This window comes from Gracilinanus agilis, chromosome 4 (genome assembly GCF_016433145.1).
Source record: "Gracilinanus agilis isolate LMUSP501 chromosome 4, AgileGrace, whole genome shotgun sequence".
Lineage (NCBI taxonomy): Eukaryota > Metazoa > Chordata > Mammalia > Didelphimorphia > Didelphidae > Gracilinanus > Gracilinanus agilis.
This window is the reverse complement of record NC_058133.1, coordinates 287,423,148-287,437,957: the sequence shown is the minus strand read 5'-3', so window position 1 is coordinate 287,437,957 and position 14,810 is coordinate 287,423,148.

Genomic DNA, 14,810 nt, shown 5'->3' with positions numbered 1-14,810 from the left:
GAAGGAGAAGGAGAAGGAGAAGGAGAAGGAGAAGGAGAAGGAGAAGGAGAAGAAGAAGAAGAAGAAGAAGAAGAAGAAGAAGAAGAAGAAGAAGAAGAAGAAGAAGAAGAAGAAGAAGAAGAAGAAGAAGAAGAAGAAGAAGAAGAAAGAGGAGGAGGAGGAGGGGGGAGGGGGAGAAACTTTGGAAGAGCTGCAACTGAGGTAAGATGTCTAGAGTTTTATTCTGATGCTAGAATTTTAGAGGGCACAAAAGTATCAACCAAGGAAGGACCACTTGCTTTCCTGTCCACCCTGCCTCAGTGGCCTCCTCATCTCAAGGATACTTTCTCCTTATTCATCAGTTTTCCAACATTGTGGTATACCAATATGTGTCTCCTGCTCTATTGCCTGCTTCTTCTAGTCCTTCCCATTTTGCCACATGTGTAGAAATTGCTAGTTATGTCTCTGTACTTTGGAGCCTCCCTATGCACTGAGCTATGACCAGCCCCACTTCAGCCCAGAAAGCACGTCTTTTCCATTTGTGTTGACTTTAGTATTATTTGTCGGTGTCTTTGTGCAGCCCTCACATGCCCAGCCCGTGCCCTTCGGGGTCCTCTTCTCCCCTGGGTAGATAGAACATACTGTTCCCTTCAGATCCGAGTGTCCCCTCCTGCCCAGAGCAGAAAGGGGCACGGGGCGGGACCTGTGGCCCAGAACAGCTCTCTCCAGCTCCCGTGCATTTGGCACTGACTGAGGCCTCTGCTTTCTGTCAGTGCGTTTGTGCAGTGACACATATTCTCCAGTGATTAGATTAACGCTGGCAAAGCCAATATGAAAAACCCACACAGATTACCACTGTCACCCGCAGTAATTACATTTATTCATTTCCATTTAGCCAAGTTTTTACAAGCCGAGCAAGGGGCCAAATAAGCAATAAACACAGAGGCAAGAAATTAAAATGCTGATCTGTTTGCTGTGAAAACAATCAAACCATCATCTTTCTTTAGGCAGCTCATTCATCATCGGAGAGGGCCACACTGCGTGGAAATGGAGGTTGGGAGCCTAATGTTATTACATGTAAATTCACTAACATGAAATTACTGGCCCTGATGTGATTTTACTAATAAATTAGTTCATTTCTACCTTTTCGCAAGAGACTGTAGGGACCGTGGAGAATTGTACATGTGTCTCGTAATCTCGCCCGCTTTCTCGGCCGCATGCCGGCTGTTAGCGTGCCTCTTTCTTTCCCCTCCCTCCCCGTCGGATTCTTCAGTCTCCTTGCTATGGCTTATTGGATAAACATGCCACACAATTTGTTGTCTTCACATGTAGTTTGGAAATAAGCAGCTTAAGGACAAATTCTCCTTCTTCCAGGCAGTGAAAACACCATCAGGAAACATTAGGATCACAATAGTTTCCCCTGCTAGTTGGCAGCTAGGATTAATTCCCAGCTGGGCGTGGTGGATGGGTGGTGAGCCTCTGCTCTGGCAGGGCTGTCATCTTCCCCGACAGAACAGGGCCCCAACTTTGCAGTATCCAGGAGCAACTGAAGCAATGAAATCAATCTTGAATGGCTCCTCGATTCGCTCGCTAACCCCTCTGCTGCATCTTTGAAGTGGCAAAGAAGGAAAAGAGGCCTATGCTTCACGGAACACAGATAAATAGTCTATTTGGAGCCAGCTCCCTCTGTGGGACTTGTATTTCTCTTCCCTTACTTACCGTTAATGGCCCATGCCCGGGCACAGAATATTTCATTTATTTTTAAAGATTTCATCTGCTCTGCTGTTTATCCCAAACCTAACATCGTAATCCTTTTTTCTCCCTATTTTCTTCCAGATTAAAAATAGATTCAGCGAATATGACTGGGATGATACCCAGGATGGTACAGTGAGAGGATGGGGAAGAAGAGGAAGAAAGAAATGGGTCTTCAGTAGCATCCCATCCCCTCGTACCCGATTTCCTCCTCTTTCAACACCAGATCCAATCTAGATCATTAGGGACGCACAAAGAATGCATCAGGTATGCCCCAAAACAGAGAAAAAAATAACTTTATATACATTTATCTGCTCAACTACAACAATATCAAAAGGGAGGTGATATGTAGTATCCCAGCTATAACTGAAGGCAGCACAAATATAGGTGGCTACACCCACCTGGAAAGCATCATGGAGGAGAATCTACTTCTTTCCTTATCAGTTTAATGCAAGTAGTAGTAATTACACTAGTGTATTAAGAGAATGAATTAATATCGATAGGAAATAATTTGTTCACACACTCCCTGCTTTTGACTTTTTTTTTTCTCATCTTAGCCCATAATTTAAAATTACATTGATAGAGGCAGTGTGGATGCAGGGGAATGTTGGAGTTGGCTCCTTAAATTTTCTAAAGAATCATTTACGTCTTAGAAATCAGCAAGGAAAAAAAAAAAGAAATTAGCAAATGTGAATCGGAGTTTGATTTATTGTTTAGTTGATTATCTAGATTTAAGAAAGTGACAGAGAAAATGTTAACTTTAGATTAAATTTTAAAATACCATGAATATATATAAGAGCTGGTTGTTAAATCTTTACCAGCATTATCATTGTTGTGATCCTTTTACTTGTTTTGTTTTTGTTTTTTTGTGGTGGGGGTGGGGAGAAACATAATAGTTTGTGTAATTTAAAAAAAATAGTAATGTTATAACCAACTCATGTTTATCTCGAATGATTGAGGAATAGGATGTCATGGTTAATTGAATATTCTATTTACCTAACCATATGGGAAACATCATGGCCTAATGGAATAGTGCTTTACTTGGAATCAGGAAGACTGTGTTCAAATACTATCTCTAACCATAAGCATGAATATAGAATGCATTTAGTGTGCCCTTGCACACTAATTTGTCAGAAGCTGTCTTCCAACAATGCCCTTCCACCCTATTCCAGATCCTCTGAGAATCAGGGGGAGCTTTTTTAGAGGCTTCTGATTTTTTTAGCACCTACTATTGCTTCTGATTTGTTTCTCCAGTTCCTATCTATCTGTCTATTTATCTCTCTATGCTCTATATATCATTTATTATCTATGTATCTATCATCTATCTATCTATCTATCTATCTATCTATCTATCTATCTATCTATCGTTTATCTATGTATATATTATCTATCTATCCATCCATCTCTCTCTCTCTCTCTCTCTCTCTCTCTCTCTCTCTCTCTCTCTCTCTCTCTCCATCTATCTATGTACCTGTGTGCCTGGTTGTCAGCCTATCATTACCTCTCCATCTATGTAAAATCTATCTATTCCCATCTATCATTTATCTCTCACCTATATCTATCAATCTATAATCTACCTATCATATAGATAGATACAGTCTTTTCCTATCATCTAGTAATAGATAGACATCAGCTCTCTACTCCTGTCATCTATCTTTCTCATCTGTATTTATCTCTTTATCCATCATTTATCTATTCCTATCTATCCCTATCACCAGACCTATTTATCTATTATCTTTCCAGCTATCCTCTATTCCTATCACATATCATTTATCATCTATCTCTTGAGACTATCTATCCTCTAGCTGTAGATAATATCTATCTTTTCCTATCATCCATTCCTAAATCTATCTTTCTATCATTGAACTTATCACCAATCTTTTATAAAAGGGGAATACATAAAAGTTGTCTATCTTTAAATATTGGTTTTATAAACTTTCTAGATGGTAACCTCAAGGCAGGTTACCTGTAGAACCCTAACCAGTGGTTCTTCTTTAGGGACTCAGAGTACAAGATAGGGAAGTATCCTAGAGGGAATTTTCTATTTATATTCCATATAAATACAGCTTACTGTAAGGTAGACAAATATAATAACAATGCTTATGTTGCACATCAGGGTTTACAAAGTGCTTTCCTTAAAATAGATCTATAAGGCAGGAAATAGAAAAAGAATATCTCCATTTTATGTATTTTAAACTGAGGCTTAGAGGGTAAAAGTGACTTATCTATGAAGACATGTTAAGTTTTTGAACTATAAGTAGACCTTTTTTTGATCACTGGCACTGCTACTTACTATCTGTCTAGACTTGAACAAGATGTTTAATCTCTCTGATCCACCACTTGTTTCCTGTTAAGTTAAGAAATTGTGTTATATGACCTCTGAGGTTCCCCTCAGCTTTAAACCCTTAATATCATCACATATGACCTCAGTAGGATGTTTGTGCTAGAGTCTATGATACTCTTCCCTTTCTGATCTAAGACCTGGGCAATAACAATCTCATGATGTGCTCGGATAAATAAAAATAAATAAATAAAACAAAGCAATGGCCCTGATCTCCTAAATAGTCTTCATCAGAAATTCAGATGGCTACATGCATAAGTCCAGTTTGGAATTGCTTTCACGGATCATGTATATCAACCATGGCAAAATGAAGTAATGAAGGGTGCTTTGCCCTGATCTTACATGGCTACGGATTATCTCCCATTTTTTTCCTTTCCATTTTTTGTGTATAAAGGAACTGGAAAAAACTATTTATGCTGAAAAGTGACTGTTGTCAAAAAGTATCTCCTCTTACAATTTGCTCAGGTGCTTAAAATCCCCACATTAAAGTTCTTTTGGTTGAGGCATTATATCCAAAAGTTACTCTGACTCTGGGTGAATCACTTAATTCTATACACCTCAGTTTCTTCATCTTCAAAATGGAGATAATAAGAGTGTCTATCCTCCCTCCAGAATCATTGTAAAACCTAATGCAGTTCTTTAAGCTCCATAAAAATGATAGCTATGATGATGGTGGTGGTGATGATGATAATGGGAAAGAGGAGAAGGAAGAAGAGGAGGAAAAAAACACAAATATATACCTGGGATGGATAATATGTTAACTCATGAGCACATCAGCCATGCTTAGTTTACCAGATTAGTGATGGTTACCCCTCAAAATAGGATCTAGGAGAGATATATTTTGATAGAGGGGGAGATGAAAATCATATTAGCTTTTGGAGAAAGTCCAGAAACAGGAACTTTGAGCACCCATTGGGAGCAGATGCAGGTAGACAGAGAGCACTATGAGGACACTGGATGCTTAAGAGAAGAAGATGGAAAAGGAGGGAAAGGAAGATCAGAATGTCAAAGATCAAGTTTCCACTTTGCTATTTGGTTTGGAGTTCGCTTCCAGCCTAACAAGACATGTAAAACAAAAATTAAAGCTAGGTTAACATGAAAGCAAAAGAACATCTTAGGTAATTGATCACAAAATTTCAGATCAGAAAGTTATTTCAAACAGCAGCTAATCTAACCTTTATAGAGAAGGGAACTGATATTATTGTTATTAAAGTGTGATAAGAATGTAGCTATTCCTGTTCCTCCAAGATAGTCTATTCTCTGCACAGTTTTTCTAGCCTGATCATATCTGTTGTTTTCCATTGTATATAAGCATCTCATCCTGCCATATAGCTATAACTCTAATTACACCATCATAATATCTTAGGAAAATTATATATATATATATATATACATAATTGTGTGTTAGTAATATTGGACTTCTGATATTTGACTCAGAGAACTTTAGAGTGATAAAGAATATATTTTTTTTAATTCAGTTACAGAATCAAAGACTACCAGAATGTCAAAGTTGAAGCAGGGGAGGAGGAGAGAGGGAATAAGCATTTATATAATGCCTACTATGAGCCAGGCAATGTGCTAAGCATTTAATAAATATCTCATTTGATCTTCACAGTCCTATAAAGTAGATTCTATTATTATCCCTATTTTAAAATGGGGGAAACCAAAGCAAACAGATGTTAAGTGACATACTCAGAGCTATATAGCTAATAAATTATTTGAAGTCAAATTTAAACTCAGGTGTTCCTGACTCCAAGCCCAATTTTCTAATCATTGTGCTACCTAGCTGCTTCTAATGGACTTTAAAAGTATCTCAGAAGCCCAAGCCATAATTGATCAAGGACTTTCTCTATTATATTTAGACAAGTAGTCAACAAATCTTTGTTGTTTCCTATGAAGTGTGGCAGAGCACTATACCTCCCGAGGCAGCCCATTCCACTTTGGGATACCTCTAATTATTAGGCCCTCTTTTACACTTTGGAATCAAGAAGAATAGATCTAATCCTTCTTCTATGTGACAGCCTGTCTGAATACAGCTATCATTCTCCTCCCCATCCCCAACCCCGCCTTCTCTTCTTCAGGCAAAACAGTCCCATTTCCTTCATCTAATCCTCATGTATCATGAATTCAAAGTCCTTAGCCATCCTGCTTGCCTATATACTCTCAAGTTTGTAAATTTCCTCCCTAAAATATGGCATCCCAAACTAAACACAGATACCCAGATGAAGAAACAGAGAGGTCCTATGTTTTACCTGTGATCACACTATTTGTGGGGAAGGAAAGTAGTTAACACTCAAAGGTTTTTATCTTTTTGGTGTTGGTTAACTTTTAATTTTTGGCCAGTCTGATGAAGCCCAGAATAATTAATAATAATAATAATTATTATTATTATTATTCTTAGAATGATGTTCTTAAATGCATAAAATTACAAATAAAAGTAATGATATGGAAATAGTTATCAAAATAGACCCTAAGATAAGAATCTCTAAAGCCCTCATAAATTTAATCATAATATTAGCAAATTTGGGGGAAGTTTATGAGAAAAAGTAGAAAAAGCACTGTCTCTGCCTGGAGTCAAATCCCTGATCCAAAGGCTATAATCTGTCTGCCTTTGAGCAAATCACTTGTCCCTGGGCCACCATCTACATAAAATGAGAGGGCTAGACCAGACGACCTGTGAAGTCCTTGTGAAGTCTAGATCTATGAATGAGTTAGCACAAAGGGCAGAAATGATCTACATTTGATTGGAAAGTCAGATGATCCACTACTATTCAGAGAGCTATTTCTGGTGAGTGTCACGCGTAAGTAACAATGAGAAACTCCATAGCTGCACAAATTTAGGGGAAGATGGAAAGGAACATCAGGACGTGTCCTGGCATAAAACCTCCCATGGATCTATCATGTATGTTGAGTACCAATAATGTGTTTTCAATGTGCAGTAAAACTTAGACTCTCTTCTTTCTACTCTATTGGATCCTTCTGCCCCACCTTCCTTCACATTTGCTTTCTCCTTAATGCCACTGTTGATTCTAATCTAGACCTGGTCTTCTGCCTCTGTATTATGGGTTGAGTTCTCTGTATCTTCGGTAAGGGACTTCTGACTCTCTTTGACCTTCAGTTTTCAACCTCATTGGAAAAATTTCTGACTGTGCTCATTCTTAGTCAAATGACTTCATGATATATTCATTGGGCTGTGGGAGACCCACTGTCCAAACCCCATGACAAATCCCATAGCACTCCTTGCCACAGTGATAATATAATCTAAATGAGCCACAGCTATTTAAATAGGGAGAAAAAAAGTCACTTTTGAAATGATCATAAAGTTTCCCCAAAAGTGAAATTTGGATTCTGTGTTACTCATTCACATTTCCCATGACCTTTAAAAATAACCATAAATCTTTCAAGGGGCAGAAATTAATATTAGAACAGACAAATGAACATATATTTTAGGTATTCACTAGAAACAAAGATGTTTCACAGGGATGGTCCTAGATAGTTTGAAGTATCTCCAGTGATGAGGTTTTTTTTTAATCTCTTTTTAAAATGAATTTAACCATCATCAGGATACATGATTATTCAATAAATAAAGAATAAATATGAAGATAGCATAGGAAATTATGAACTTTTGTTATACAAATTATCTTTTTAAAAATTCATTTAAATTCATATTAAATTCATAAAAATTCATATTAAATTCATCATGAATGACAAAATTATTCCATCTTTTCTCTTCCCCTTCTGAACTCCTTTTTGTTTTCTTCTGCATATTAAAAATAATTTATTAAAAAAGGATTTTTGCATCTGTATCACAACTCACAACTCATCTTCCTCTCTCTATAGAATTACATAGAAACTCTCTCATGTAAAAAACATCTATTCAAATAAAGTGAATCAACACTGAGGTCAAGTTGGTATGTATGTCTGTCTTCACTTATAATGTCTTATCTCTGGCAAGAGAAGGGAAGTATGCTTAATTATAGTCTTCTTAAGTTATAATTGATCATTCCATTGATAAGACATCTAAAGTTTTTCCAAAATGTTTTCCTTTATATTATTTTTTTCATCATACAAACTGTTCTACTGTTTCTGTTTTCCCCTCTTCCAAAGTTTCACTTAATCTATGATATAATAATAATAACAATAACAACTTGTATTTATATGAGAGCAGCTAGGTGGTACAGTGGTAGCGTGCCAGCCTAACATCTGGAAGACTTATCTTTCTTAAGCTCAAATCTACCCTCAGAAACTTACTAGCTGTGTCACTCTGGGCAAATCACTTAATCTTGTTTGACTCCTTTTCCTCATCTATAAAATAAACTGGAGAAGGAAATGGAAAAACACTCCAATATCTTTGCCAAGAAAATCCCAAATGGAGTCAAGAGTTGAAATGACTAAACCAGTGATGGGCAAACTTTTTAAAGAGGGGGCCAAAGGAAAGGAAATGCTTATCTGTCTGTTTCTAAGGCAACTCTTTCGAAGTTTCATTGTATTGTATCCTACTCAATGTTGCTGGCCAGATAGAACATTTCAGGGGGCCACATCTGGCCCATGGGCCCATAGTTTGCCCATCACTGGACTAAACAATAACACCATTATATGACATGTACTGTGTGCCAGGGACTGTGCTAAAGGCTTTGCAATTATTATCTCATTTAATCCTCACCCAAACCCTGGGGGGCAGGTGCTAAAATTTATCCCATTTTATAGAAGAGGAAACTGAGGCAAGGAGAGGTTAAGTAACTTACCTAGGGTCACAGAGCTAGTAAGTGTGAACTCAGATCTTCCTGACTAACCTTGAGCTCTACCCACTGTGCCATTTCTCATAACACATGATAATATTCTATTGCATTTGTACACCACAATTTATTTAGATATTCTGAAATTGTCTGCTACAACAAAAAGTGTTGCTGTTTGGCTGTCATTGTAGTTATTTTTTGGTATTTTTTCTCTGTCTTTAACTTTTTGTGGGTAAATGGTAAGGAGACATTTCTTCAGTTGCAAATTGTATTTTCACAGAACTAGCTGTTGAGAGCCCCTTTTGTTTAGAAGTTCCATTTTCTTTTTCTAAGTTTTAGCAATCAGCATTAACATGGTGGAGAAAGAATCGATCCTTTGGAGTCAGGAAGAACAGGATTAAATTCCTACTTCTTATCTGTAATAGCTTTGACTTTGAGCAAGTTGATAAACTTCTTTGGGCTTTATTTTTTCTCATCTGTCAAATAAAGGAGATAGAGAAGATGGCCTCTAAGATAGTTTGCAGTTCTCTATCTATGATCTTATGATAAAAGCTAGAAATAAAATTTTCTGAGCAATAGAAGGCAATTCAGAGGGCCTTAGCCAACCTCCTGGTCTATTATCAAGCTTTAGAAAGTATTCTTAGGAAAGTTTCTAAGAGACTCAAAAAACCCACCAGTTGGGCCAAAAACAGAATTAGGCCATCTTTCCCAAAAGAACTAGGCTATCACAAGAGTAAAGAACACAAGAAACCCAATTCTATCTTATGAATCAATTCTGTCTCAGTTAGGTAGTAATGGAATAGGTGTTTATGTCCTTTGAAGCCCACAGCTGTAGATTATTTGCTGGCTATACCACTGAGTGAAGATACAAACATGGAAAGAATGTTGTGGATAATAAGCATTTGGACACGGCTAATTGTACAGTAACACAGCCACACAACCATGGTATTCCTCAATTAGAGAACTTTATCCGTGACAACCAGACACTTAAAGAAAATGAGAGGAAGTTGTCTGAGACTGCTAAGGGTTTGCCTTTGAGCATGCTACGTGATGAGTACAACAACGTTCCCTTTGCTAATTGGCATGGCATGGTGTGAATGTGTTGTTGGACCAGATCGAGGCAAGGGAGTTTGTTTATTTGTTTCTTTTTGTGACAGAGTCGAACGTGATGGAAAACAACCGTACACCAAAAGCATGTGTGTGTAGAAAGGTTGGTGGTGGTGATGATGGTAGCATTTTGTCATTGGTGTTTCGGATTGCCTTTCCGCCAAAAAAAAAACCCCACCTTATTTCTTCCCTCCCCTAGTTTTCCTGTGTTATCCCCTTAGCATCGGGAAGTCAATCTTCCTCCCAAGCAATGGCTTCTTGGGCTAATCAGAGTTGCTCTTAAATGGATTCAGAAACTCCCTACATGTATATTAAGCAAAGGTACAGGATTGTGTTTGTTTAATAATATAGTGCTATCTTGCTCAACAACTGTAATTTCCATGTACTTATTGATTGTAATTTATAACACCATTAGCTTTCTAAACTGCCATTAACTAATGATGGGCTCTGTAGGTTTTAACAGCTCTTTGAAATCAGTTACTGACAAGTCAGCCCCAGAAGCATTTATCAAAAGGGTAATGGATCCCTATTGGAGTGACAATAAATTAGGTTATGCTCTTATCAAATTAAACAATGGACGAAGGAAAATTAGCTATCAATAAAAATCTATAAAGCTTCTCTGATTATTCCCAGTCAATTATATCAATTAGAGATCAAACGGGGAACCCCTGCAGTACGCTAAATAGGACTAACTGGGGCCAAAGGAGGCCAAATTGTGTTACAAAATGCAACACCATGGGCAGCTGTAAGAGGTAATCATTGCTGTCATTGACAAAGGGGCTGCTTTATTAGAAAAGTGGATATAGCCCCGAGGCCAGCTTCTGGCAAGGGGACAAAGGCTCTGTAATAAGAGAGTGTGAGAGGGAGAAGACTCTGGCACTCCAAGAGAGGAGGGAGGGTAAATAAGAGGAAAGGGGGGGGGGGAAGGAATAAGTGAGAGCATCAGAAGGAGAGCAATGAAAGAAGAGATGGGGGAGGTGGGGGAGAGAAAGACAGAGAACATAGGGGGAAAAGGAGAGGAGAAAATAAGGAGACAACAAGGGAGAGAGAGAGAAGGAATAAATGAGAAAGGAAAAAGATATGAGAATAAGCGGGGAGAGAGGAAGAAAGGCAGAGCTGAGAGACAGAGTGGGGAAGGAAGGAAGGAAGGGCAGAGAGGAGAGGGGAGAGAAAGGAAAGGAGAGGAATAAAGAAAGAGAGAAGAGGATAGAGAAAAAAGGAGACAAGAAAGAACAGAGGGGAAGAGAGAAAGGAAGAAAAATAAGGAGAGGAGGAGAAAGACAGCAAAAGGGAAGACAAAAGAGGGAGTGGAGAGAGTGAAACTTAACAAAATAAAGGGGAAAAGTTCTTCAGAAAAATGATGTAGAAGTGGCAAGAATTTTCTTGTCACTTCTGTTTATCTTTCTGTTGGCACATCATAAGTGTAGCTCTGTGGTCTCTCTGGCTTCAACTTTGAGACCTTCCCAGATCTTTGCTGAGCTCCATCTTTATGTGTTGTCACCTTGATGCTGAAGGGTTCAGCCTAAGCTGGAAGACTTCTACTTTTTTCCAAATGCTTGATATGTGGCTGTTTCCCTAATGGTATTCCACAAGACTTTGTAGGAAAAGAGTCTTACCATTTATTTTTTGCTGCTTTATACAAACACACCTGCATGTACATTTACATATATGTTGCTTGTGTGTGATTATATGTACAGCACATGAAGATATATGAGCATTTAAAATCTCACACAATTGAACAAAGCTTTATTTTAATTGTTAAGGTCAAAGGTGGGAAGGGATAATGAAATTGAAAGAGTAAGAAAGAAAGCACATTATATTTTCTCAATAGTTTATTTCCCCCCAAGTTGTACTTGTATTTCTTAATACATTTTACTTATTAAGTGCTCTGTGAATATTTGGTGGTAGATTTAGTTGGACAAAAGGCATGAATATCATCGAAGGGTCCTGTGGAAATTAAAAGGCACAAAACAATTCTCTGATTATTTGCTCCTGGGCCTCGCTGGCATTCCTGACAGATGGGTTCTCTTGGTGCTGCTGACATCCCTTGGAAGGGCCGTATATCTTCCAGCTCCCTTTCTTTGAGTGCAGTAGAGATTTATCTTATGGTTAGGACAGATGACTGGGAGCCAGGACTTCTAAGTCCTGCTGTCATATAGACTTTGCTGCTCCCACTTAAGGGGGTAGCTTACCAGGGGCTAGAGTAGATTCCTTGCCCCCATGTTCCCCATCTCCACCAGATGCCGCCATTTACCTGATCCTACTTTGCAGGGTCTAGGCCACCTCCACTGGGACAGGCTCCGGCCCCATGAGAGCCACAAGATAATCCAGAAGCGAGATCAGGAAAAACCTCTAGGGATCAAGTTTACTGGACACCAGAGTGGCATCATGCTTTCTCTTTATACTCCCTGACATCCATGCCTTAATTAATGAACTTTGTGCCTGAACCTCTCCCATTGTTGTGCTTTAGAAATCTTATAATATAATATAAACGTAAATTCATATATTTATTGGTATCCAAATACTTGTAGTATTTGGAATGAGAAGGGACTTTAAAAATCACCCAGTCAAATAACACTGATGTCCCCTAGGTAGCGAGTAGAGTGCTCGGCCTAATGAAAGACTCATTTTCCTGAGTCCAAATTTGGTCTCAGATACTTGCAAGTTGTGTGACCCTGGGCAAGTCACTTAGCCCACTTCCCCAGTTCTTCTTCTCTAAAATGAACTGGAGAAGGAAATGACAAACTACTCCACTGTCTTTGCCAAGAAAACCCGAAATGAAGTCACAAAGAGTCAGCCACAACTTAAATGATAGAACAACAAAATAGTATTAATAGCCTGTTGCTGGTATTTCTCTTTCACTGCTGATTTAAATTGTCTATGGCTCTTGCTGTCTGTTATTATTACCCTTCTGGCATATAGGTTCTCTCAGTCCTGGCTCTTCAACCTCATCTTTGCCAAGTCACCTGTGTCCTATCACTCACACTCTCATGGTAGTAAACCATTTAATTCCACTGACTTTTAGTTCCATCACACCAATCCCATATTGCCTGCAGGTTAAAATACTAACTCTTTATTCTCCTCTTGAAAGTCTTCCATAACCTGGCTTTCAACCTACTTTTCTAGTCTTATTTCATATTAATCGTTTTCACTCTATTCTCCAGTCCTGGCTAACTAACTGCATTGTGATCTTGTCCTTCTTTTTATTCCATCTCTGTGCATTTGGGCAGACTATTCCCCATGCATCAAATGAATTTACTTTATCTTTGCCTATTGGAATCTTTTTCTTGCTTCAAGGCCTAGCTCAGGAATTACTTCTACCATGAAGCTTCTCTTTATTCTTTTAGCTTAAACCGATCTTTTCCCTCTTCATAATTTCTTTGTCTGGGTCTTTCCATTTTTTTTATCACATTCTATTTTTTTTATCCTATTTACTCATAAACATGTCCTAATAGCCACCCTATTGGGTTGCAAGAACCTTGAGGCTGCTTGTTTTCATCATTTGTAATCACTACAATTTAACCCAGTGCCTTGATCATAATAGAGACAATAAATATTCATTGGCTTACATTGGAGTGCCAAGCACAATTTTCTGTATGAATGGCTAAGTAGAAAGCCCTTGAAAATTGGTGATGTGGGCAACATTTTGATTCTCCAGTGAAAGGAATTTCTGGTAGTTAAGATATTGTGGATTGTCTTTTAGTTGAGTCAGTAGAGGGAACATTTGACTTGGAGTTAAAATTGCTAGAGTTACTAGAGTCTGGTCAACAAGTATTTATTAAGTACAAATTATGGGTGAGACTCTATGCAAAGTGCTATGGATACAAAGAAAAGTCAAAACAATGTCTCCCCTCAAGGAACTCACATTTTAGCTCTTGAGTCTCTGTGTGCTCATCTGTGAAACTGGAATGATTATACCTCTCCTCTCTACCTGAGTAAAGTTATCATGAGAATCAAATGAGAGTGTATTTAAGCATCCTTTATTAAATACTACTGAAAGCAATCGTCAATTTAGAATTGAAAGAGACCTTATGAACCATGTAGTCTAATCCTCTAATTTTACAGATGAGGAAACTGAGTCAAATAGTATGAACGGTCCTGCCTATGTTCATATAGCTAGCAAGTGTCTTAATCAGGATTTAAGCAAGTCAGTTTTCACTTCAAATCCACTGGGTTCTCAAAAAACCAATTATTATGATATGGAATTATGGCCCGGAATAGTTGTTATGGTACAGAAGAAAGAGTACTGGTTCTAAAGTCAATGGGTCATGGTTCAAATCCTACTTATGGTGCTTACTCCTTTTATATTTCACTTACTGGTTCTAGGCCTCAGGTAGCTCATCAATAAAATGGGAGAGTAGAGCTAAATGGATTCTGAGGGTCCCCTTCAAGTTCTATATCTATGATCCTATAACAATTCCTTGTCATCATTTCTATGCTTAGCATCTATTCTCTGTTCTTAAATATATTGTTGTGATTAAATAGGGAACTGCTCCCTTCACAAATACATTATTTTTAGTGAAAGGAGTTGTAGGTAGTGTACAAGTTAATCAAAGACATAAATTCCTTTTCATATCTCCTACTTCTATACTCTTTTTTGTGTACTTAGAAGAAAAAAAAAAGATTCTCTCCAAATTTTGCTTTTATATCACCCAGATTTCCTTTGTCTCCCACTCTCAAGAAAGTGTCCCTTATAACAAAAAAATTTTTTAAAAGAAAAAATCACTTAAAGAATTAAAAAGGAGAAGCAAAATTATTAAAAGTGATCAACACATCTAAAAACCCACCTGATGCTATATGGAATATGAAATGGATTTGTTCTGGTAGTTAAGATATTGTGGATTGTCTTTTAGTTGAGTCAGTAGAGGGAACATTTGTCTTGGAGTTAAAATTGC